The following is a 25,809-nucleotide window of genomic DNA, read 5'->3' as shown; positions in this document are numbered from 1 at the left end:
GACACAATTATATATAGAATTTATATATTCTATTGTATGTATGAATATATATGCCATTACCTGGAATTCAAATCAGGGAAACAGTGGGGAATGTAGGGAGGTCCAGAGCCCAGGGACGCCAATGACAAAACTCCAGATGGTAGATAAATGGGGAATACTTGGAGTGGATTTTGCCCAGTCCTTGCACAGTGCTGCTAGTGGTCCCTATTAATTTAAAGGGCCTGGAAACCCAGAATTTCAGAATCTTAGTTACTATGTTTGTAAAACAAAGGAAGATAGTGGCACTTGTGCTTTCAACTCCATAGAGCTGTTGCAAAGAAACAAACATGAGAAACTATGTGAAAACGCCTGCAAAAGCATAAAGTCTTAAGACTAGAGGAAGGTGCTACTGTCACCGTCATTTTAGCTGTTATCTCTGGATGTGTGCCAAGACCTCCTACAGGGCAGGGTTGGGGCTCCTAGAACCACGCACAACTGCTGCTTTGCAGCTCCTGGGAGCCTTTTTTGAGGAGCATTAGCCACACGTCTTGCTCCAGTTGTCAGACACCTTAGCCACTGTGTTTTCTTAAGCTCTGCTTCCATGTGCTGCCTGGAAGTGCATGGTTCTGTGGGTGGAAACAAGGCTGTCGGCAGGGTTCTTTACTCATGTATGCTTTCTTATGCCTGGATGTAAGGACAGAGGAAGCTAGGTGTGCACAAGCTCTGCCACCTAGCGCTGGTGTGTGCACAGAGCCGGCATCCGGCCACAGAGGCTCCTAAGGAAGCAAGTACAGATGCTTCCAAAGGCAGTAAATGGAACATGCACATAAATCTGTAACACTGTTTTCACATTCCTTGCCACACTACCAAGGCCAAAAACAGGAAGAGAATTGGGTTTCTTGACAAACATTTCTTTTTCGCTCTTTTTCTTATAAAATTATCCCCAACCTGTCCTAAGGGTCAATAACAGGCAGTTTTATGGGGATGGCATGAGCAAATGCCCTGCTAAGCTTTTCAGCTCTGTTCGAAGAATGAGTTGCTGCTTAATGAAGCACAGCTGAGAACCTCCAACTGCCTTCTGAGGACTCCCAAATTTTATATCTCTATATCAGACTATTCCCCTGTAACCCAAAGAGTGGTGTGCTGGAAAATATTTAACCACCAATTCTCCAAAGAGAGGGAAACCCACCCTGAATTGTAGTATTTGCCAATTTCCATGGTGTAAATATTCTAACCAGGGCCAATATCAAGCTACTGACGTGGTATCACTGAATGATGCAGAGCATGTGTGAGCTGGCTCCAGTATCCCTCTGGATCCAAAGTTACGTATCAAATGCATCCTTTCCAAAATGAGTATGTCAAAATCAACTTGTGCAAAATAGAACTAACAATCTCTCTCTACCCCACACTCAGCCTTGTTTTCTTCCAGGGTTTCCTATCTGAGCGTGTGGCACCACCTCACCACCATTTCCAGGCCGTCACCAACGTCTATTAATTTTACTTCCTGAATATTCACAATCTATCCACTTCTCATTATTATCATTATTAATCACTTGGATGTTATCATTATTAATCACTTGGATTATTGCCAAAGGATAAGTGTTTCCTTGTATCCACTCTTTTTTTTTTAAGTTTATTTTGAGAGAGAGAGAGAGAGAGAGAGAGAGAACGAGCAGGGGAGGGGCAGAGAGAGAGAATCCCAAGCAGGCTCCATGCTGTCAGCACAGAGCCTGATGTAGGGCTTGGACTCATAAAGCACGAGATCATGACCTGAGCCAAACCAAAAGTCAGACGCTTAACCGACTAAGCTACCCAGGTGTCCCATTCTTGTATCAACTCTTGCACACACATGCATTCAACCCATCTTCCTGGTATTGACCAGCACGATCTTTGAGAAATGCAGTTCTTAGAGCATCAGTCCTCTGCCTACTTTCATGGCCTCCATGGCTCAGGATTGCAATCAAAATCCTTAGAGTAGCCTGCAAAGACATGGAGGAGTCTTGCCTGTCTGTTTAGCCTAATCCTGGGCTTTTCTGGCCCTGTGTTCTTTGCTCCATCTGCCCTCGCCATGCTGGCTGTCTTTCAGTTTCTCAAACATGCCAAGCCCTTTACCAATTCAGACCTTTGTACAAAGTGTTCTTTTTGCCTGGAATTACTTGGTCTAACCAGCTTTTGATTTTTCAGTTTCAGCTAAAGGTTTTTAAAAAGGCCATCTGAAAACTTCCAATTTGAAAAGAATCTTCTATTTTTCTCTTCCATAACATCCTGTTCTTGGTTTACATTCCCAACAGCAGTGTATGATAGTTCCATTTTTGCTTCACATCCAAGCCAAAATTTGATATTATCAAACTTGAAAATTTTGACAAGATGGTATAATGGTGTCTCATTGTGATTTTAGTTTGCATTTCCTGGGTTTAGGCATTTAAAATTCTGTTTATTTCTCATTTGGATTTTCTGTTGTGTGCAATACCACTTCGAGTTCATTTCCTATTTTCCTATTGGGTTGTCTTATTTTTATTAATTGCTAGTAAGATCATTATATATTTTTTGGATAGTAGAGTTTGTAGGTTAAATGTGTTGCAAGTATTTTCTTCCATTCTTTGCTTTGTGTTTTCACTCTTTTCAAAGTGTCTTTTGATGAAAATAAATTTTTTAACTTAAGAGTATTAAATATTTTATATTTCTTTTCATTGCTAGAACTTTTTGCATTTTCAAGAAATTCTGTTCATAAGGGTCTGTTGGGTTTTTTTTTCTGAAAAAGTGATTATTTTCTTAATTTGACTCGGTAAAGAATTTAACGATAGCAGTAATTTTCTTTCAGTATATTAATAAATTTTTTCACTCTTTTTTGCTTTTATTACTGCTGATAAGAAGTCAGGCTTCAATATAATCCCCTTCCCATGAAAGTTACTGTCTCTTTTCCTTGGTTTACATTTAAACTCTTCTCTTTGTCTCTGCCATTTTACAGTTTTATGATGTGTCTATCTTTTTATCCCACAAGGAATTGATTTGTCTTCCTTAATCTGAGGTTTGGTCTTTCAACAAATCTGGAAATTTCTCATTCACTGTCTTTTGAATATTGCCTCTTCTTCCTCTCTTTTCTCCTCCTGAACTCCAATGACACGTAAGTGACACCTTTTCATTCTCTCTTCCACCTTTGTTTCTCTGGGATGAAGAATAATTTCTTCATTTCTTACTTTCAGCTTGGTAATTTTTTGTTTAGTGTGCTTAACTTGCTTTTTAACATGTATAATGAAATTTTAAGCTTAGTTATTATAATTTTCATTTCTAGAGGTTTTACTTTATAAATTTGCGTGGTCGTTTTAGAAACTCTAAAAGAATAAAACATTTATTAAAATGTTAAAATACCAGTTTTATGTTGTTTGATAATTTCCGTATTTAAAATCTTTACCTGACCTATTCTGATTATCTATCATCTATCTATCTATCACAAAGATGTGCTACCTATACTCCTCTTCAAGGAAATAATTGATGCCCAGATGTGGGAAGAAACGAGGCTCAGCAGGCAGCCTCCATTTGCAGAGAGCTGCCTCACCAATGGCAATGCCATACTCAAAGACACCTGTATCTGGAGACTGAGTGAGGGTATGAAGGCCTGGCCATTTTGGCCCAGTGTAGGATGATTCTGATGGACAATACTCTTACCAGTGCTCTCTGCTGGGGCTGGACGAGGTTTTGTCAGAGCTACACAGCAGTTCCACTTCTCCTTCTGTCTAATCTTGCTTTCTCTCTCTTTTCTTCACTGTTGTTGATCCTAATAAACATTTTGTATCTGAAGTTTTGACCTGGCAACTGGTTTCACAAAACCCAAACTACAATGTGTGTGTGTGTGTGTGTGTGTGTGTGTGTGTGTTCTGCTGCTTCTTACTCATGGTACCTTGTCTCCTTCTGTGTTTTTTGTTTCTTGAAACATGTTCTGTTGGAATTCTTTGAGATTTGTTTTGAGGTTGAGTTCCTTTTGAGAATATATGAGATTTCTTCTATCAGTTGCCAGCGGGCATGACCAAGTTGGGACCAGTTTAAGTGAAATTATCTGTGTTTTTTTTTTAAACTGACAAAAGTAGTATGTATTATTTACTAACTTATGTGAGTGGAATTGACAGTAATGAATTAAATAATAGACATGTTCAAAATAGGCATATCCCTTACTTTCCCTTTCTGTGATGGGTTTGTTTCCCATTCACCTTTATACTAAGTTGACATTATAGGCCCCACCTTATGTAGTATTTCTCCACCTTGGGTGTGCTGAAGTCTTAATTTCCTGTTTCTCATGCCACTGTGTAACTCTCCAGTGGAAATGAAAGGTCATCAGAGTTCAGTACATAGTTTCAGGGTGAAGGCTGGTTTGGATCTTGCTTACTCTCCATGGTTCCAGTCTCAGTGTTTCACTTTGGAACTGGAAACTCATGGTTCCAAGTTTCATAGTAAGATAGACTCCTCACTTTACTGCCAGGATGCTGATTCATTAAATTGTTATTTTCTTTTGTTTCATATTTATCCAGACTTCACTTATTTCCTTTTCTGAACAGGGAGGCTGAGTCATTTAGGGTTTCTAGTCCACCATACTGATGAAAATAAATGTCTGGATTCATGTTTAAGAGGACCTTACATAAGACAGCTGCCAGTAGGGCCAGTAGGGCCAGTAGGGTCCCAACAGAGAGAGTCTGCATTGACTGGATCATCAGAAAGGGAAGTTGTAAGTGGCTAAACAGAGGAAGTAAGTTTTCCATGAGTGATCCACAGTTATGAAGAACGTCTCTGATGAATCTACAAATGCTTTCTGAGAATAATAGTTTTGAATGTACCCAAAGACCAGTGGTAGGGTGAGAAGATGAAGGCATTATCTGTCAAATAAGATCTTCTCTAGTTCTGCCTTTACTTTTTCCCTTATATTTTATTTGATGAGGGAGCAGAAGTGGAAGCATTAAGCTTGGAAATAGAGAAAAGAGATCCCTCACTCCAAGGCCTCAGGACACAGCTGGGAGAGGGAAGCGGCCTTAAATAAAACCCATGATTACTACAGGAACAAAAAAAAAAAACCCCACAACTGCCAAAAGGTGACTATTCTTGTTTAGTTTTACAATTCAACATGAGCAGATAAACTGTGGTGTTTGCCCAATATTCCACCCAGGCAAGGACAAAAACAAACTCCACAGAACAGGTTGGAACAAAAGGGGTGGAGAATAAAGATATTTCCTGGCAGAACCTGGTGAATCTGCTCTTTTAACATAGAAACTACCTAAAATTCATACTAAATGTCAAATAGTTGGAAGGAAATATGAGTTTACGGTGTCGTTGTTGTTATTTAGGTAAGAGGGGTTTGAATGCACATATATGTTGTTGGGAATGAAACAATATAGAAGGAGGTATTGAAGGGAAAGGAGGGGGAGGATAGTCATGGGGGATGGGGACAGGATCTAGAACACAGGTGAAAGTTATTAACCTTTGATGATGAAGAGGGTCATCTTCTAATTTTAAAAGGAAGGAAGAAAAAGGATGGGAATGCTTACAGATTGAATCTGTATGTTCCGGGGCAGAAATTTGATCTGATGCCTTTTCTCTTTGAAGTGGGGACAGAGTTGTTTTTTGAGAATGAATGAAGGCCCAGGCATTGGGTGATGAGTTTTAGGCAAGTGTGAGAAAGGGCAAGTAGGAGGATGGTAGAATCCACTCTGGGCCCAACCAAGGCTGGAAATCATGACTTTATAGTGGAACTCATCTGTGCCATTGCACGATTTCTTCCAACAGCCTAACCAGCTTGGATGCAGGACAGGAAGGGCACAAGTGAATGGTCTCTGTGCAGAACACACTAAATCTTTCTAGGGTCCAGAATGCCCAGTCTTTTGCATAGAATCTCTTTCTCCCTGTATGAGGAAAAACATTCCTGTGTTTCTCATCTCCTCTCACAACATTACAACATTACCTCCACACTTCACCTCTGACACCAATGTGTGGATTTTCCACACATCACGCAATTCCTGACACCAGCTGGGTGTCTCACAAATTAATTCTGACACTCATATCCCACCAGTGGTTAAGGGCTCAGTCCCACAGAACTGCTTCCACCCCTTGCACTTCAGGTGCCAATCTCAAGTCCCCTGTATTTCTGTCCAACTGGCTATCATTTGGGGTTCCTGTGACCCCTTCACTGGGTTTGATAATTTGCTAGAATGGCTCACTGAACTCAGGAAAATACTTATGTTTACTATAAAAAGATATGATAAAGGATACAGAGGAACACCCAGAGAGAAGAGATTTGTAGGGCAAGGCATGGGGGAAAAGGTAAGGGTGTTTGTGCCTCCTCCAAGCATACCACCCTCCCAGTACCTCCACATCTTCAGCAGCCTGCAAGCTCTAAGAACCTTGTGCTTTAGGGATTTTTATGGAGGCTTCATTATGTAGGCATGATCCATTGTTAATTTAATATTCAGTCCCTCTTCCTTTCCTAGAAAAATAAGGGTGAGGGCTGAAAGCTCCAAGCTTTTAGTCATGGTTGTGTCTTTCTGGTGGCCAGCTTCCATAGTGAAGTTATTCAAGAACCCACCAATGTCTCCTTACTAGAGCAATAGATTTTCCTGACATCCAGGAAATTCAAGGGATTTAGAAACTCTGTGTCAGAAATTGGGGCCAGACACCAATGTATATATGTTCTATTATTTCACATACACTCTTCCCTCTCTCCCTACACAATTTCCCTATTTTGAGGCTTATTCTTTTAAGTTTTAATTCAATCAGATATTTGTTTTTCTTAATTACATCCCAGTACTATGACTTTATTGAGAATGTTTCTTGATCTTTTTCTTGAATCCATAGATTCTAGAATCCATAGAATCCACTTCTTAGAGTGAGTTATTTCTGAGCACGACAAAACTGTTCCAGTAAGTAATCATTCCAGCTAATTTCACCTCAAAGATTAGTAATCTCAAAATTTGGGAAGCATCTCACAATAAAACTTCTATATGTTGACTATAGGTGTAAGGAAATAAAAAGACTAAATAAACTTCTCAATGGTGGTACTGTAGCAAACTCCCACATTTATCAGAGTCACATGGACACTGATGTATTTAGGAGAACACAGATTGCTGGATCTTGCTCTTAGAGTTTCGTACTTAGTTGTTCTGGGATAGAGCGAGAGAATATGAATTTCTTCCAAGTTCCCAGGTGGTGCTGTTAGTCTGGGAACCATACTTAGAGAACCGCTGTGTGAAATAATGAGACAGATGACAATAAATCTTCATAATAATAATGAGATAGTACTCATCTTTAATCTAAACAAATGTACTCAAAGGCAAGTTTAAAAGGAACTTGATCTCAAGGAGAGCTGGATTCTTTAATTTCTCTGAGAAGTGTTCTGCTCACTCATTTCTATGCTGCAGTTATTTAATCAAGTCTATAAGTAAAGAAAGATGGAGGAAACAAGCGAATATGAGACCCTAAAGGTGTGAAGGATGCCATCAGAACTGAGCCATCCCAGCATCCCATACACAAAGGTGGATGAAGAATGGGTAATAGGCTTTCGGTGGCATCTTTATGTCAATATTATGGATTTTAACGTTTGATGAAAATAAATGTTACAATATCTTAGTGACACAAAAAACAACCAAAGACATGTCAAATAAGTACTATTTTGATATTGATAATAAAATGATTAAGGTCACAAAAAAATCAAAACACATCCAAACTTCCAAAGCAAATGATCTAGAGAATTTCTGAAGTAATGGACTAAGAACAACTGTAATAAGGTACTGGGGCAGTTGATTTGCCTACGAGTTCCTTGGAAACTGCCTAAATTTTGTCTTTTGTCTCAAAAGTCATGTTTGCAATCACAGGTACTCTAAGAAGCTGATCCTAGCTTTTTTTGCTGAGTGAAATTTGTACTCTAAAAGGAGGTTAGAATACAAATAAGAATAAAATTAAAGAGGCAAATAAATCCATGAATTAAATCTTTGGTAAACTAGTCTGAGTGTAAATTCATTGATCTGTTTTGTATTCATTGTAATAATGTGTCACTTTAAAAAGTTGTTTTTAAGTTTATTTATTTTGAGAGACAGAGAGAGAGAGAGAGAGAGCACAAGCAAGCAAAGGGCTGAGAGAGAGAGAGAGAGAGAGAGAGAGAAAATCCCAAGCAGGCTCTCTCTGCACTGTCAGCGCAGAGCCCGAGGCAGGGCTAGAACCCATGAATTGCAAAATCATGACCTGAGCTAAAACCAAGAGTTGGACACTAAACCAACTGAGCCACCCAAGCACTCCAATGTGTCCTTTTTTATGTGCTCAAAGCATTGAAAAGACTTATACCCATGAAATCTTTGGAAGAGTCTGTTTAATTTTTGATATCAATCATTTATTTAAATGTTCATGTTCAGAGGAGTCAAGTTTGTTAAATTTATAACTTCATATTTAATATTTAGTAATTTAGGTTTTTATTTAGTAGTTAAGTTTATGGAAATAGTATGTAAAATGTTTAGAGCAGTTTTGTTTAAAAAATAATCAATAGACAATTAAAAAGCACAAACAGTGATCAGAATATTTTCCTTTCCACACGTAAGAGCCACTGAGATATTGGAGAATTTTCAGCATCAAACAGACTGGCCAGTTGAAGAGCCAAGTAATTTCTTTTATAGAGAAAAAGGTATTTTTATTGAATACAGAATGTAGTATGCTCTCTATTTATCAAGGGATTTCTCTGTTGACAAATTTTTGTTGCTGTGATACTCTTCAAGTTCTGTCTATACTTTTCACATAGCTCACTGCTGAATTTGTAATTCTTTTCTTTTTTCAAAGAGGGCTTTATTACTTATTACCTGTGAGCATTTTTTCAGTTCTATAAGATAATAAATGAGCCACACAGCCCCTGGAATCCTGTAAAGGCATTTGGCTTGGAAGATGCTCCTTGGCTATGTGCCAATAAGAATGGATTACTAACTTTCAGTTAGTCCAAAATGAGCAACTTGAACCTTTACTGTTTAATTTCTGCTTGATTATTGAAAACTGGCTCAACTTCAGTTACAGGATGAAGTTTATGAAAAGGAATTTCCATGTTCAAGAAAGGAACTATGGCCACTGAAAGGTTCACAGTATAAAAACTGAAAAGGAAAAAAAAAATTCTATCTTAATCAGATTTTATTAATTGTCGATTATTATTTAAAAATAGTTAATGTAGTTTCCTACCTTATCAACCTGTATCAAGTCACTGAATTGACACACTCATTCTGGGAAGCTGGTTGGCAGGCAAACATGGAATTTGCTGGCTCATAGCTTGGTGAGAAAACCAACAGATAGATGGTAATTTTCTTCTGTTTTATTTTCCTCTTTCTTCTCTCATTTTTCTTTCCTCTTGCCTTTCTCTCCATTTACCCACTTTCTTTTTTGCCTATTGAAGATTTATTGCCTTTCAGTACTTACAGATGATGTTTTCATAGGCTCTAATGAGGTCCCAGCAGTTTTTAACAATAACAGGACATTACTGTTTCTAAGATATATTATGTGTTTTCCCTCATCTTTCTCCCTTGAATGAAAAGCTTAGAAGTATGTTAACCCCCAATTCCCTTTCCTTTACTATGATAAATGATCTAGTTACTTAATAGGGCTAAATACTTTGCTGGGACTGTTATAATACTCATTTGAATAAAATGTTAAAAGAAGAGCATTTGTGTGCTTTTAATGTACTTTCTAGTTGAGTACCTGAGCATGTGCAGAACACCTGTTCCTTAAGGGCCTTGGAAGTCCTCTCTAAAGCTGTCTTTGCTAGTTTATGCATCCTGGTGGCGGCTTCTGCAACATTTCCTGATTCTCTTGGAGAGCTGACAGGGGCGATGCTCCTGTATACCCCTGCCTCACGCCCGTTGCGATTCTGACTCCAACCCCATGTGAGTATGCCGTGGACTCCCCTTGGCCGAGCTGGCTGGGCAGGTCAGATCTCCTCCAGCTGTTTCAGTGAGACGCATGACCATGGAGATGTTTTTTAAGAGGAAACAGCGTGAGGATGAACAAGTGCCTCGGTGTTGCCTAACTTAGCGTGGCCGCTCCCAGCACTTGTTCTGTGGTGACAAGCTTGGGAGCCAAGTCTGGAGGTATTTTTTCTCCTTAAAGGTCAGACAGATTACAAGTCAGCAACAAAGAAAGGAACCACGCTGTGTCCCATGATGTAACACACAGAGACTTCGACAAAAGCAGGCATTTTCCTTTGAGGAGTCAAGCTGCGGGGAACGTCTTCGAGCCAGAAGGGGCTTTGCGGGGGGGGGCAGGCTCCAAGCCGTCCTGGAGCAGTGGATTCTATTTTGGTTTGGGCTAGCTTTGGATCAGTGGCTTTCACTCTGCCCTGAAATTAGCATGTTATAAACAGACGGGTTGGGTCTCGGATCCAGCAAAGAAGCCAGCTTGAAAAATCATTCTGGGAAATGTACTGAATCATTTGTTCCAGGCACAGTCAGCCCCTGCGCCCTGACGGGCTGGCGGCAGAGTCCCCAGACAGCGCCCCAGATCTGCTGTCCCGTGGTCGCTCTGTCCCCTTCTTTCCGGGCTTTCCTTCTCCGGCGTCACGTCACTACTCAGGTTATTCAGGGCTCGATTGCTGCTAATAGGTTCTCTTTAGAGACTTTCTGGAGACAGCTTTTCAAGAGCCTCCACTTTCCGGATTCCTGTGGGACACAAACCACGGAGCTATTTAACACAGTCTGCGATAACCGTCATTTTCCATCCTCCGTTTTCTGGGCAACTGCCTTTGCTCTTCGCACACGCACGTAACGACTGTAAATGAGTTCCAGGCGAGAGCAGCCACCCGCTGGCCGGGTTGTCAGGCACACGGGGGCCTGGTACCGGTTCTGCGGCCCGTGCCATCCTTCTGAGCGCGGCGCCCAGATGCTGCTGGAGACCCTGCTCCTTGCGCCTGGTGGCCTGGACAGGGCTGAGACGCTGGTGATAGCTCCTGGGCCCGGCTGTCCATAGTATTCAGTTGTGTCCCTCCACTTCTCCCCCTCCAGACAAGCAGTCTGTCCCAAAAGAGGATCCAATGGAAAACTTTATAAATACTTCAAATGGTGGAAACAGGAAGTGGAATAAAAATGATGCAGCTATTCACAGAAAGCATGCCGTCATTTTCCCTCCATAAATATATGCTATTCATTTTCAGAAAGAAGCAATGCCTCAAACTGAAGAAGAAAACCTGACAGTGCCTCCCGACTTTGGAGACTAAGAGAAGGTCCCTTGTGGTGTGTGGATGTCCTTGGGGTGACAGGAGCACCACTCACTGGCCGTGGAAACTGCAGAAAAAATCCGGATGGTTTTTGGTATGGAAATGTAGAGTGATGCCTTTGTTGGGGTGCACAGGTCCCGATGCCCTGTGACTTAACAGATACTTCATCAGTATCAATCGTGTCAGTGTAGTGATCCCAATCCCAGTGATCTAATGCCTAAACCAGATCTAACTTCTTTCTAATAAAGTTGTTCGTATAATAGCACAATGCTTACTGTGTTCTAGGCACTATCCTAAGTGCTTGACAAGCATCGGCTCATTTAATCCCAACAATCTTAAATGGTCGGTGTTACTATCATCTCTATTTTATAGGTGAGAAAACTGCAGCACAAAGGAACAGCTCACTTTCCTGAGGGCATACAATTTAGAAACAATGGAGCTGAAATTCAAACCTAGGTAGTTGGGCTCTAGAACCTATACTTTTACTAGCATCACTTTACACTGGATTAAGACAAAACTAGAAAAGCAACCACAAAGTACAGCGTGAACAAATCAAATCGTTTTTCATTGACACCATTTGGACATATAAAAAATGAAACAAATATAATCATAAGATTGCTCTAATAAAGCAAAAGAATGGTATCTAGTGGCATGTGTCCTTATAGCAGAGAGGCATGGGAGATTTCAGGCGGAAGAGGAGAAGACCATGTGAAGATGGATGCAGAGACTGGAGTGATGAAACCACAGTGAAGGAATGCAGGCAGCCGCCAGAAGCTGGAAGAGACAGGAAACAGATTCTCCCCTAAACCCTCTGGAGGGAGTACAGGTCTGCTGACATCTTGATTTCAGCCCAATGATACTCATTTCAGACTTCCGGCCTCCAGAACGTGATTGTCTAAATTCTATCTATTAATTAAAGCTGTAATCTTTCAAGGGCAGAGCACTGAGAAAAGGATTAAATGCCTTATCCTCTGTTTTGCATTAGTCTAGAGCAGCAGTTCTCAAACTTTTTGGTCTTGGTACTCCTTTTCACTTAAGAATCCCCAAGAGCTTATATTTATGTGAGGCATATCTAAAGATATTTACAGTTAGAAATTTAAACTGAGCAAATCTAAAAATATTTATTAATTTATATGAAAATAAAAACGGTTATGTATGCTGACATAAATGACCTAATTTTAGGAAAATGGTTGTATTTTCCAAAGTAAAAAGCTAGTGAACAGAGTGGTGTTGTTTTCTATTTTTTCAAATCTCTTTCGTCTCTGTCTTAATGGAAGATAGTTGAGTTGTCTTGCGTGCTTTGCTTTCAAGCTGTTGCAATATGTTGTTTTGGTTGAAATGTATGAAGAAAATTGGGCTTACATAGATACGTAGCTGCAAACAGAGTGATGTTTTAATAGCCTTTGGGGTAATTATAAATGTTCTTGTGTCTTCATAAAACTCAATGATAATTTTTAAGAGTTAGTTGTAATGCAGAATCTGAAAATGTTACCACTAAACTTTTAGTATCATGTTACATTAAAATATGCTGGTTTAGGGGTGCCTTGAGTGGCTTAGTCGGTTAAGCCTCCAGCTTCGGCTCAGGTCATGATCTCACCATTTGTTTGTTTTAAAATTTTTTCTAGATGTTTATTTATTATTGAGAGAAAGAGAGACACAGAGAATGAGCAGGGGAGGGGCAGAGAGAGGGGGAGACATAGAATCTGAAGCAGGCTCCAGGTTCTGTGCTGTCAGCACAGAGCCCGACGCAGGGCTCGAACCCACAAACCATGAGATCATGACCTGAGCCGAAGTTGGTCGCCCAACCAACTGAGCCACCCAGGCACCCCATGATCTCACCATTTTTGGGTTCGAGCCCCACATCGGGCTCTGTGTTGACAGCTTGGAGCCTGGAGCCTGCTTTGGATTCTGTGTCTCCCTCTCTCTCTGACCCTCCCCCATTGGCACTCTGTCTCTCTGTCTCTCAAAAATAAACATTAAAAAAATTAAAAAATATATATGTTGGTTTATTTTGTACTTTTGAATGGATATTTTACTCATGAATGATTTGTACTTATTTATTTCAGGTTGTGGTAAAATATACACAACATAAAGTTTACCATTTTAAACATTTTTAAGTGCACAGTTCAGTTCTTCTATATTGTTGTACATTTTTAAGTGTACATTTTAAAAATGTACATTGTTGTACATTTTTTTAAAGGTATTTTTTTTAACGTTTTATTTATTTTTGAGACAGGGAGAGACAGAGCATGAACAGGGGAGGGTCAGAGAGAGGGAGACACAGAATCAGAAGCAGGCTCCAGGCTCTGAGCTGGCAGCACAGAGCCCGACGCGGGGCTCGAACTCACGAACCGTGAGATCATGACCTGAGCCGAAGTCGGTCGCTCAACCGACTGAGCCACACAGGCGCCCCCATTTCCTCTATTTTAAAACTTAAAAAAAAAATTGTGTGCTATCATACTTTCCTGGTTTTCCTCCTCCTTTACTGATTACTCATTTGAAGCCTTTGCTGGGTGCTATTCTGTGCTCTAATGGTGCAGCACACCAGGGTCTTGATCCTGGGTCCTCTGTGTCTTTAGATGTAATTTCTATGTAGGTGACTTTATCCAGTTGTGTGGTTTTAGATGTCATCTGTAGACCAATTATTTCTCTATCATCTATCTATCTATCTATCTATCATCATCTACGTTATCTATCATTTCTACCATATCAATAAGCTCCAACTGTGTAGGGGACAGCTCCACTTGTGAACCATATAGGTGTCTACAACTAAATGTGACCACAGCAGGATTCTTGATTTTGTCCCCCCAATCCCTCTCTACCCCCATCTCAGTAAGTGGCACCACCATCCTGGCCCAAAGTTAAAGTCATCTTTTGTTACTGCAGTACTTCAAATTCCTGGGAGAGAATTCCTAGTCCAGCCAAAGGGACGGGAACCTATTCATGGCCAAAGAGCTGCAGTTACGTAGAACTTCTATGGGTATTTGGAAGAGGAGAAGTGGTCAGCAAAGAGAAATGTCAGTTATTAAGACATATGAAGAGAACCAAGAGAATAGTAAGAGGAGAATGTTTCAAGGAGGCAATCAATAAATGCTCAATGCTTCATATAGGTCAGGTAGAATAATTTATTCATTAATTCACTATGAATTGCTTACTCACTTACTCAGTGCCAGGCATTATCCTAGGCGTTATGCTAAAATGAGACCAATAATGTTCCTGTCCCAAGAGAGTTTAGTTTTTTTTAAGAGTTTAGTTTCTAGTAAAATAAACTGTCAATGAATAAACAAATATGTGTGTATCTATAATAGGTATTGATAAGGACTGGAGTAGAGGATGTGGACCAGAGGGAGGCTTCCTTGAGGAGCTAACTTTTAAGTCAAGTCATGAATGAATTGAAAGGTGAATCATGGGAAGATCTGCAGGTAGATGTTCCAGGCAGGGAACACAATGTACAAAGGCCCTGAAGCAGAAATGGATGTGAGTTTTTGAGGGACAGCAGGGAAACTGGTGTGGCTGCAAGGGGTAAAGTGGGAGGAGACAAATCTGGAGAGGTGTAGGAGCCAGATTACAAAGATCTTACAGGTCGTGGTAAGGACTTTGGGTTTTATTCTTAATGTAGGAGGCCATTGAGAGTTTGAGCATGAGGATGTTATGGTCAGATATACTAGATTTCTATACTGCATATCAAATTACTACAAACTTAGCAGTTGAAAACAATATATATTTATCATCTCACAGTTTCTGTGGGGCAGGACTCTGGGCATGGCATAGCTAGGTCCTCTCTTCAGGATCTCATATAACTGCAAAGTGTCAGCTGGGCTGTGTTATTATTTGGAGGCTCAGCTGAGGAGGAACATGCTTCCAAGATCCCTCATAGTTTTTGGCAGAATTTATTTCCTTGTGCTGTAGGATTCGTGATGACTTCCTTCTTCAAAGTTAGTGAGAACAATACTGCAAATTGAGTCTCCTAGCAAGATGGGGTCATATATGACATAATAGAATCATAACATTCAATCTTTGCCATATTCTATTGGTTAGAAGCAAGTCACAGATTCCAAACACACTCAGTGGCGGTGAACACGAACATGAATATCAGGAGGTGGGGTCACGGACACTGCTTTAAAGTCTGCTCACCACATCTGTTACATGTTTTAAAAAGACCTTTCAAGCTGATTTGTGGAAAATAGACTCTATGGTGGCAAGGAGAGAATAGTTTAATAGTTTACAATGCCTACTGACAAAAGGAATTCTTAGCTAGAAATTAGGAAATTACTGGGGGTGGTTTTTCAACAAATATCCATTGAATCCACTACGTGAGAGACCCTGGGCTGGGTTGGGCATTAAATGAGGAAGTAAGATTTCTAATTTTTGAGAAAGTATTGTCTTGAAAGAGCAAGGGACAAAAGTTCACATTGGGTGAGGAGTAAACAGAAGGTAAACATGTATCGATAGCCATTTAGAGTATTTTCATAAAGTTTGGAGGTGTCTAGCTGGAGAAACGAGATACTAAGTAGCTTGAGGAAGCACAGAGTTGGAAAGGTGTTTTTTGTATGTATTTTCTTTGTGTATTTTTTTTCAGGCTAAGGAATAGAAACAGAAGAAAGAGATTAAAGGTACAATAGAGGGATATTCCAGAAGAGAAGGGAGGAGATAGACAAGGGGCATGGGAGAGAATTATCTTAAATAGAAGTGAAAACAGGGGTGCCTGGATGCCTCAGTCTGTTAGGTGTCCAACTCTTGATTTTGGCTCAGGTCATGATCTCAGGGTTCATGAGATTGAGCCCTGTGTGGGGTTCTGTGCTGACATTGCGGAGCCTGCTTGGGTTCTGTCTCTCCCTCTCTCTCTGCCCTTCCCCAATTTTCTCTCTCTCAAAATAAATAAATGAACATTAAAAAAAAAAAGAAGTGAAAACATCTTTTCTGAAACATTGACTATAAATACATCAATAAGGTTAGTAAAAGGGTGGAGGGAAATTGTGGGAGGGCATGCCAGATTGCATCTGTTTTCTCTGTCAAGTCAGAAGGGAATATTATCTACTAAGAATCCCAAAGGAGTTGTCACTTTGAAGACTGTAGGCAGAGCTGGGTATCACCTTCTTGGGAGAAGAGAAGGGAAGGGGAACTGACCGAAGATGAGTGAGTGGATTTCTCTGCTGTAGTTCCAGGCAAGTTTGAAAAACATGAATTTGCGGTGGAGCAAGTCAATGTGGTGTGTCATTTTTTAAAGCAGTATTTGGAGAATTTAACTCCAAGGAAATTGAGGAAGAAGAATGGAGACAAGAGATCATCAAGATAGTCCAGGGCTGGAATTAGCACAGGTCAGTGAAGCAGAAGGTCAGTATGGCGGGAGGTCAGCCTCCAGAGAGAAGGAAGGAGGGACTGAAGTCCTGCTCAGGTGGAATGGAGGTAAGAGTGGGGGCTGCCAAAGGAAGGGAGGTTGAGCTTTAGGGGGTGAAATTCTATACTTTAACATCTTCAAGGAAGAGTCATTTTGAATGTTAGTGGAGTCTAATTTAATGAGAAGTGATAGGTTGAGTCAGTGAAAAGTTAATGTTAATACAAATTTCCTAAAAGAAATGGGCCTTGAGTTACAACTTTACACTTGAGGCCTTCCCATCCTTTATGAAGCACTATGGAGGCCAGCCCTGTTCTGTCAGAGGTCACTGCAAGAGGACAAGGTTTTCAAGGACTCACCTCTGTCTGCTTAAATCTGAGTTTCTTTGGGTTTACCTGTCTGATCTAATAGGAAGTTGAAGGTCGACATTTGGAGAAAAGGTTCAAAATTTTAAAAACTTGAAAAGCATTAATAGGTTTACAGCATGATTGTCATGGGTATGTGCATGGATATAAATTACCTGGAGAGCTTCTTAAAAGTGCAGATTCCCCATCCTCACTTCTGGAGTGTCTGATTTCTTTATTCTGGTGATCCTCAGATGTAATGTAAAGTCTTAAAATATAGATATTTATAAACATATTATAAATATCTATTTTTATATATTTATAAATTTATATGCTCATATATATTCATAACATATATATTTATATTTATATATTTACATGCGAATATATTTATATATAAAAATGTAAAGTCTTAAAAATTGTAACACTTTTAAAGAGAAGTTTTAGGTTTATAGAAAAATTGACAGAAAGGTAAAACAATTTCTCATATGCCCCTGTTCCCACACATGATAGCTTGCTGCGTTATTGATATCTACCACCACAGTGGTACATTTGTTACAACTGATGACCTTACATTGTCACATTCAATAACCCAGAGTTCATAATTTACTTTATGGTTTATTCTTGGTATTATACATTCTACAGATTTGGATGAATGTGTAGTGGCATGTATCCACCATTATTGTAGCCTACAGAGTAGTTCTGCTGCTTTAAAAATTCTGTGTGTCACTAATTCATCCTTCCCTTGGTCAACCCCTAGCAACCACTGATTTTTTTACAATCTCTTTAGTTTTACTTTTTCCAGAAGGTCATGTGGATGGAAAATACAGTGTGTTGCCTTTTCAGATTGGCATCTTTCACTTAGTAATGTGCACTTTTCTCCGTGTCTTTTTGTGACCTGATACCTCATTTGATTTTAGCACTGAAAGTATTCCATTGTCTGGATCTACTACAGCTTATTTATCCATTCACCTACTGAAGGACACTTTGGTTGCTTCCAAGTTTTTGTACTTATGAATAAAGCTGCTATAAACTTCCATGTGCAGGTTTTGTGTGGGTATAAGTTTTCAGCTCCTTTGGGTAAATACCAAAAAGCATGATAGCTGGATGTCATAGTCAGAGTATGAAGTAAGTGAGGTAGAATTAAATTTCTTGAGGGTTGGACATTATTGAGATTGTGTTTTTTGTTAAGGAAGCCTGAGCAAACCAGAAAAGAGCAAAGGAGTTAAGGATATATGCATGTTCACTACCAAATTTAAACTAAATAAATTTAAAGGGTCTCACTTGGTGTGAGGCCCATAAAGAGACTTGATCAATAGATGGGGCGTACCAGTTAGATGAAAGCATTATTGCAGTTTGGGGTTAGAGGAATTAGGCAAGAAAGAGGAGATGGTGGTCAGAGATCAAATTTTTTAATGCTATTAGAAATGGTGTTTTCCTCAAGAATAGGTGAATTCTGCAGGAAACAGACCTTTGGCATATCTAACTGAAGATAATAAAAAGAAAGGGGGGGCACAGTCAAGTCAAATACAAAATTATTTCTTGATCGTCTACTTTATACGCTGTTGTGTGTCTGCCTTTGGGAAACTTCTAATTTAGTTAGATATACATCTTCTAAGAATTTCTAGTCAAGAACTAAACCATAGTGTATTTATTGACCATTTCCAGTGGATAGAGAAAGGAGGGTGGCATTGGCAAAAGGGATACATTAGTGGCAATTCTTCTATGGATTATTTTCTTTGGGGTTGGTTCTTACAGTTTTTATGGTCGCCTCCGTTCCCTCCCCTGCACCCGATATGCTTATATTTTGTGTGTGTGTGTCTCTTAAACAACATGGGGGTTTGGGCACCAAACCCTCAGGCAGTTGAAAATTGGTGTCCGACTTTTGACTCACCCCAAACTTAACTACTAATAATCTACTGTTGACCAGTATCAGTTACTGATAACATAAATGGTTGATTAACACATATTTTGAATGCTATAAATATTATATTCTGTACTCTCACAATAAAGTAACCTAGAGATAAAAGAATATTGTTAAGAAAATTATAAGAAAGAAAATATGTTTGTATGTTTATTGAAAAAAGTCCAGGTATAAGTGGTCCCATGCAGTTCAAATCTGTGTTGTTCAAGGGTCAACTGTATATCCAAACTACAAAACATAGAACTTGTGATGCTGACACTTTTGAGTAGATTTACCAAGATAATGAAATATCTAATTTCAAATTCATCAGTGTCCAGGATATTTCATGACACATGGCCAATGTTCAATAGGGAAATACAATCACTGTGCCAACATTCATTCCCGTTCTGTTTCCTAGTGACACCCAACATAAATGGTGTCCTTGGAGTTGTAAACACAGAAGCCCTGTCTCCTCAGAAGTACTAACTAGCATTTCTGAATTGTCCAGGGGCAGGCATCACAGGAAGCTGGCGTCCCCAGCACAGGCAAGCAGACTTCTCACTCCCCTTGTTTGTCCCAATACTGCCAGTACCACAGAGCCCTGTGCCACAGGTGAAAACAATGTTATTGTTTCCCATAAAGTTTTCATTTTCAGGCTCTTTTCTACTCAAACCCTCATATATTATTAACGGGTGAGACCACAGAGCAAATGAATGTATCATTGTGTTTAACCTGACGATTGAATGAATGGAGCTGGGGCAGACCCAGCCAGAAAAGGCCTATCCTCTCTTTGTGTTCATTCCTTTTTCAACTTTTCCTGGTATTTCTTATCAGTATCTGCCAGCCACAGAAGAGTAATGACCTTGAATTCACCCTCATCATCACCCTCTGCCTAAATTATTTATTTAATCATTTTGTATTGATAGTTTAAGCTGGATAGGCAGGAGGTCATTTTTTCCTCCTCTTGGAAAGATTTCCAAGGGGATGGAAGGAGACCTAGAAAAACACCAACAAATTCTATTGACTTCATATTTGCACTTGAGTCATGCCTTAGAGCAGTGGGTTGGGCAGGGGGCTGGGAGGATAGAATGAGATGGATAGAAGACAAAGGCTTGAGTCCAAACCAGAAGTCACATTATCTTACATTTCCTTTTATCTTTTACTTAAGGTAATACTTCACTTCTTTTCATGCAAACTCAGGCAAAATTTGTGGTCAGATTCTGCCCATCAAGGAGAATAGGAAGAGAAAGAGGTGGCAGGCAATCTCCTGGCATTGTCCGGGCATGGTTCTCCTGTGATAAAAGTCCATTTCTCATGACTTGTTAGCTTTCCCATGGTATTTACTCCTTCTAACTGGTAAAAACTGAAGCAAGTACTTGCAAAACACTCCACAAATTTGGTACCATGTTGGTGAGATTCCTTTCTTGCCATGTTATTCCTGGAGCACCTGCTGAGGCCATGTTCCTACCTAAACATATTTCTTGTGCAAATATAGTTGTATTGACTGAGACCTCCTTCCAACCTAGATTAGAATATGTGTCTCATTCCTTCCCTTGGCAAAATATCAGATCTTCCTGAGTTCCCCAGAAACTAATTTTTCATATTCTGTCTTATCTATTTCAAAAGCTATTTACCTTATTTATTGAAATTATACAGTTTTTTTTTAATTTGAGCTTATATTATGAGTTCTTTAAGGACAGGGGCTTATGTCTTCTGCTAATTGAACTTTTTGCCAGTTCTCTAGTTTTTGATATACTTCTTTGAAATACATATAAAAATATTTGATGATAATACCACAAAAATATAGTAAATGGCATTAAATTTAACTTCTTCAAGAGATTTGTTGAAAAATTGTTTATGATATTACCAAGAGCATTTTTGACTTATTTGGTATCTACTTTATTTGTCTGTTACAGAGGAACAGGCGATAAATGCTGAGAAAAAAAGACCAAAGGACAGACCCAGGATTTCCACTTCTGGGAAAATACCTCAAAAAATGAGTACTATGTCCACTGAAGATATATGCAAGAATGTCCAAAGCAGTATTGTTCTTAACAGCCACAATCTGGAAATGATTCAAGAGCCCTGTGATAGAAAAGTGAATCCATACATGGTGGTATACCCATTCAATATAGAGCAATTTAAAGGAACAGATTACAGCTGCATGTAACAACCTGGGTGAGCAAAAGTGCTGAGAAAAAGTGGACATCTCCAAAGACTACATACGCCAAAATTCTGTTCATATTAAGTTCAAAATAGGCAAAATTAATCTATGGTGACAGAGTTCAGAATAGTGATTAATTTGGTGTTGGGGGAGTTTACTGGGAAAGGGAATGGGGTAGGCATCTGGGGCACAAGAAATGTGCATATTGTGATCTGGCTGGGAGTATACAATATGTAAATATTCTAAAAATTGGTTGAGTTGTATATTTAAGATGTTTGCATTTTGATATATGAAAATTATGCCTCAATTAAATAGCTTAAATGAAAATGATGAATATACAGAATCCCTGGCCTCAAGGAGCCAATAGCCTAGTAAGAGAGAAAAGTATAAAAAGGAGTAGTTTCTATGCATGTGCTAAGTGCTTCCAGGGAAGTGTGTAGGAAGAGGAGTGAGAAAAAGACATGGATAGAGGCATGGGGAAGGAGAGAAGATAGAGGGAGATGAACACTGGTTCTCTTGGAAAAAGGCAGAGGGGCATTTCAGGAGAGGGATAGCACACCAGACAGTTGATCATGTCACTATCATACCATGAGACTGCCCTTCAGATTAGCCAATCAAGGATGTATTTCCCAGCTTTCCTATTTTTTGGACCTTTCTGTGGCATTTGGTTCTGCCAATTGTTTTCATTTTTAGAAACATTTTCTTGCTTAGCTTTGGGGACAACATTTCCTATTGATTTTCTTTCTCCTTCTTGGCTATTCTTTTCCTTCCTGGCTCCCTTTCCTTAGTCTTGTCTTTTAAATGTCACCATCCTGCAAGGTCTGTCCATGGTCATGTTCCTCTTCTCATCCCTGTCTCTGGGTAATCTCATTCATATGTGATCATGGTTTACCTACCACCCACCCGTGGTGTTGACTCCAAATTTGGTTTCTCTAACCTACATTTCCATCCTTGCTTTAAGAATCACATATGAAACGTCAACTGGACACCACCACTCAGCTGTCCTGAGGACTGTTTAAAATTTAATATTTCTAAAACCAAGCTCTTCATCTCTCTCTCCTTCTCAGCCTACTTCTCCTTTTATTTTCCCTCATCTAGCAAATGGCCCTTGAGTGCGGTCTTCTCTTTTCTCCCAGACTCAGTTAGATTGTCTCTCTCTATACTTCCATCATACTTTACATATACCCCCACCAAAGCATAGTTCACTCTCACTTTAAAATACAATGCTGGTGTGTTTTTACCTCCAAGAAGCCCACCTTGTTCAATGGTTAGTGGAAGGTGATGAGGCCTAACACTCCTTACTCTTTTGACAGGACTTGTAGCTGCTTCACAATGTGCCTGTTCTTTCCCACAGCTCTGTGTGAATGCTGGTATTATGGGTCCTGCATTTGCTTCATCAAGTGGTAAAACTGCAACTACTGACTTAAGGAAAAAGAGAATGCATTGAAAAGCCTTGGATTTGACCTTGGACATAACTGAATCCAGGAGCTCCGATGGTGTCATTTAGATTTTGTCTCTCCCTTTCCCTCTGCTCTCTGGCTCTCAGATCTGCTTTCATACTTATTGGCTTAGCTCTCAGGTGGGCCACTGAAAGCTCTCTGCAGTTACATCACATTAATGGTTAGCAATTCTGGCAGAAATAGAATGCTTTTCTCTGTGTCTCTCCAATAAAATTCCTCAGACAAAGTCTCTTTGGCCTGACTTGACTCATGAGCTCATCCCAGAGCTTACCACTGAGGCCACAAAGGCAGGATGAATGCCCCAATGATCCAGGCCTGAGCCTTGTACCTACCTCAGGAGTTGGGTGTTAGCCTGGGATATGGTGGGACCTCATAGGAAAATGGAGGTGCTGTTACCAGAAGAAATAAAAGCTGGCCAGGACAATAAAAAAAAGAATACTTGTCTGTGAGGAGAAGTTGGTGACACTACAGGCTCAAGGCAGGGTTCTAAGTTGGCAACAACACTGTGATCCCCTGGGCTAATGCTTCTTTCTTGATTGTGGTTTAGCCTCTGATTCACTCCACCTGTCAGCTTGTTTCTCCTGTCACACATTTCCTAGGACAGGTCATTGTCAGGGGAACAGGAATGACAGAAAAGGAGTCTTTTAATCTGTATTTTCAATTCACCCTCTGTCTTTACCTGCCATGCCCTGTCCTGTGTCATGAGAATAAGGAAGGGTGATGCAACCAGCCAGTTCTAGCCGGTCTGTGTGAATCATCTGTAAGTCATGCAGAACAATGATATCAAGGGGTCAGATTTCCAGGAACTGCATCTCATGCATCTTTCTTATTCCACAGTAACTGGCATGGGACTCTGGCTTCCATCCCTCTGCTGCTCACCCCTCAAACGTTGCTGAGACTATAAATTAAAGGGCTGCGTGGAGGACAGAAAGAGCTACTGCCCTAAACCCAAAGCCAAGATGAATCACAGACAATGGACAGAGCACTGGAATGGCTGGGTAACTAGTATTTAACCAGTGTGCACTGGATGACCACACTAGCTCTGTGTTCTCATTGGTTGGTGCTTAGTCTTAGTATCATCCATTTTTTTACTCCTGGTTCTGTCACCAAATTAACTTATGTATTCATGCATTCACTGACCTCTCCCTAGGCCTCAACTTTCTATCAGTAGAATGAGAATCTGGGACACAAACACTCCTTTTAATTCAAAATGTTTCTATGATTCTGGGATATTTCATTTAGGAGAACCCCCCCACACACACACACACACATACACAAAAATACAAATCCTATGTCCTGGAGTTGATTTGATAAAAATCACCATAAACCATTTAAAGCATCCAGTAATTTACCAGTAATGTATCTCATGATGAGGAGATGGAAGGCCGTGGTTTCTCTCTCTCCTACTGATTCAATATGTGCTGTTCCTTAAAATAAAAATCAATTTCATATAAAGCTGCTGAAAGTTTTATGTAGTCTTAGCACACACCACACCTAAACTCAGCAGGACATTGTTTCCTTGTTAGAGGACACATAGCACAGAGTTCCAAATAATAGCTCAGTTGTCCAATGTATACTTAATGGATTAGCAAAGTTAACAAATGATATCTTATTCCTGGCTCCTTCTGCTGAAATGTAATACTTCCAAAGGCGAATAAACTGTTCCCATTTGGTGACCTTCCTTCTTTCAGGGAATGAACATATTTGATTCTCTCAACCTAGGCCTTTTCCCCTCCCCACAGAATAAACCAAAACATCTGGAGATACTGTGGGGTCTCTTTCAAGAAGACTGCACGTTCTTTTCGGCTCTGATTTTTCTGGGAGATGAATCTTGACAACTCAAAATTAGAAGCTGGTGTTACGGCTACATGTGAGACCAGTAATTGTCCCCAGGGAAGTCTTCCTGTCCTCTTTCTCCCTGTCTTTCCCTTTCTCCCTTCATTCTCTCCTCTTCTTATGCCTTTCCTTGCAATGTCTCATTGCACCTTGAGAAGGCGGCACAAAGAAGCTTCCCTTTCCTCCTCTCCCATTTCCAGCCAGAAACAGGCCACCTGGAATTAGAATGCAGCATTGCTGACACCAGCTACCTTTCCTCTGGGCTTAGCCTGAGGCCAGGGCTGCTGGTTAATGGGCCAGAGTTGACCTCACTACTAGACATCCCTTCAGACCACTGAGCATTTACCTCTGGGTAAGAATAAGTTACAGCTTGGAGACTTTGAAGCCAGGTGGAACCAGCTTGTCTGTCCCTTCCGTGATGAAGGGCTTTGCAAATGCTGCAATGTGTGTCATCTCTGTTCATTTATTTCCCCTCCACGTTGATCTCTCTCTAGTCAATGAAAGGGACTTGATGCTTGTCTACCATGTGACAGGTAGGGGGCTCTTTGCCAATCAAAGCTCTAGGACCATTTTTGGGCTGAGATAAAAGGAAAAAGGGCAGCTGTAGGACACCTGTAGAAAGGAGATGGGTGACTTCTCAAGGAACTGTCCTATTTAGCTCCCAGCTGAAAGCTGCTAGCTAGGTTTTTGAGGTCCAACTTTCACTGATGTTTGGTTAGAGAGAAGAAGGGCAAATAAAACCCTCGCTTAGGTGCTGATGGGTAAAAGCATTCCAATTGCTATGTGGAGCTGGAACCTCCCGGTGGAGAAGTTGGTGAGTCATAGAACGCTGTAAGGATGAAATATTCTGGGAAAAGACATTTTCCCTTGGGATATGGACCATGGTGAGCATGTGCGTGTGTGTTTGGTGAAAGCGGGGTGATAGGGAACAAAGAGAATGATGGGAAGACACTAATAACTGAGGTGGAGACAGGTCTAAAGAGCCTCCCTTGTCTGCTTTGGCCGATTTTGCTACAGGTGGAATGTGAAATATGAACTGTTTACACAGCTCATATTTCCATGTACTAAGAAAAACAGAGAAAGCTGGGCATGGAGCTAAAACTGAGCAGCCTTCTTCTAAGCTCCAAACCACTTCTTTAAAATGGACCGTTAGATTTTGGAGGAAGCTGTTTTCCACTAGACCTAGTGGTGCTGGAGCAGCGCATGTGCCACCAGCTGAGAAAACAAACCCGAGAAAGAGAAAGTACACTCGGGTTAACGGGCTCTAGGCAAGAAAGCCTCCTTTCCCTCCCCTTCCTGGTGGGCCCCGGTCCCCCGGGGCTGGAATAGTGGGCTTTGGCAGGAGAGGCCCTTAGGTAGGGGCTGAAGACTGGCTGCCCTACAGCCACGTAGAACATGAAGAGATTTACAGTCTTCTGCTCCTGACTTTTATTTAATGGAAACCAGAGGTATAAAAACGAGGCAGCAAATAACACCATCACAGGAAATAAAAGGGGAGAAGGGGGAGAAAAGGCTGCACTTTGAATGGGGTGCACACTTGCGATGCAGGTACTCACAGTTACAACTTTTATCAGCC

The sequence above is a fragment of the Leopardus geoffroyi genome, chromosome B2 (assembly GCF_018350155.1).
Source record: "Leopardus geoffroyi isolate Oge1 chromosome B2, O.geoffroyi_Oge1_pat1.0, whole genome shotgun sequence".
NCBI lineage: Eukaryota > Metazoa > Chordata > Mammalia > Carnivora > Felidae > Leopardus > Leopardus geoffroyi.
The sequence above is the reverse complement of the archived record's forward strand: the minus strand, read 5'-3'. Positions refer to the sequence as shown.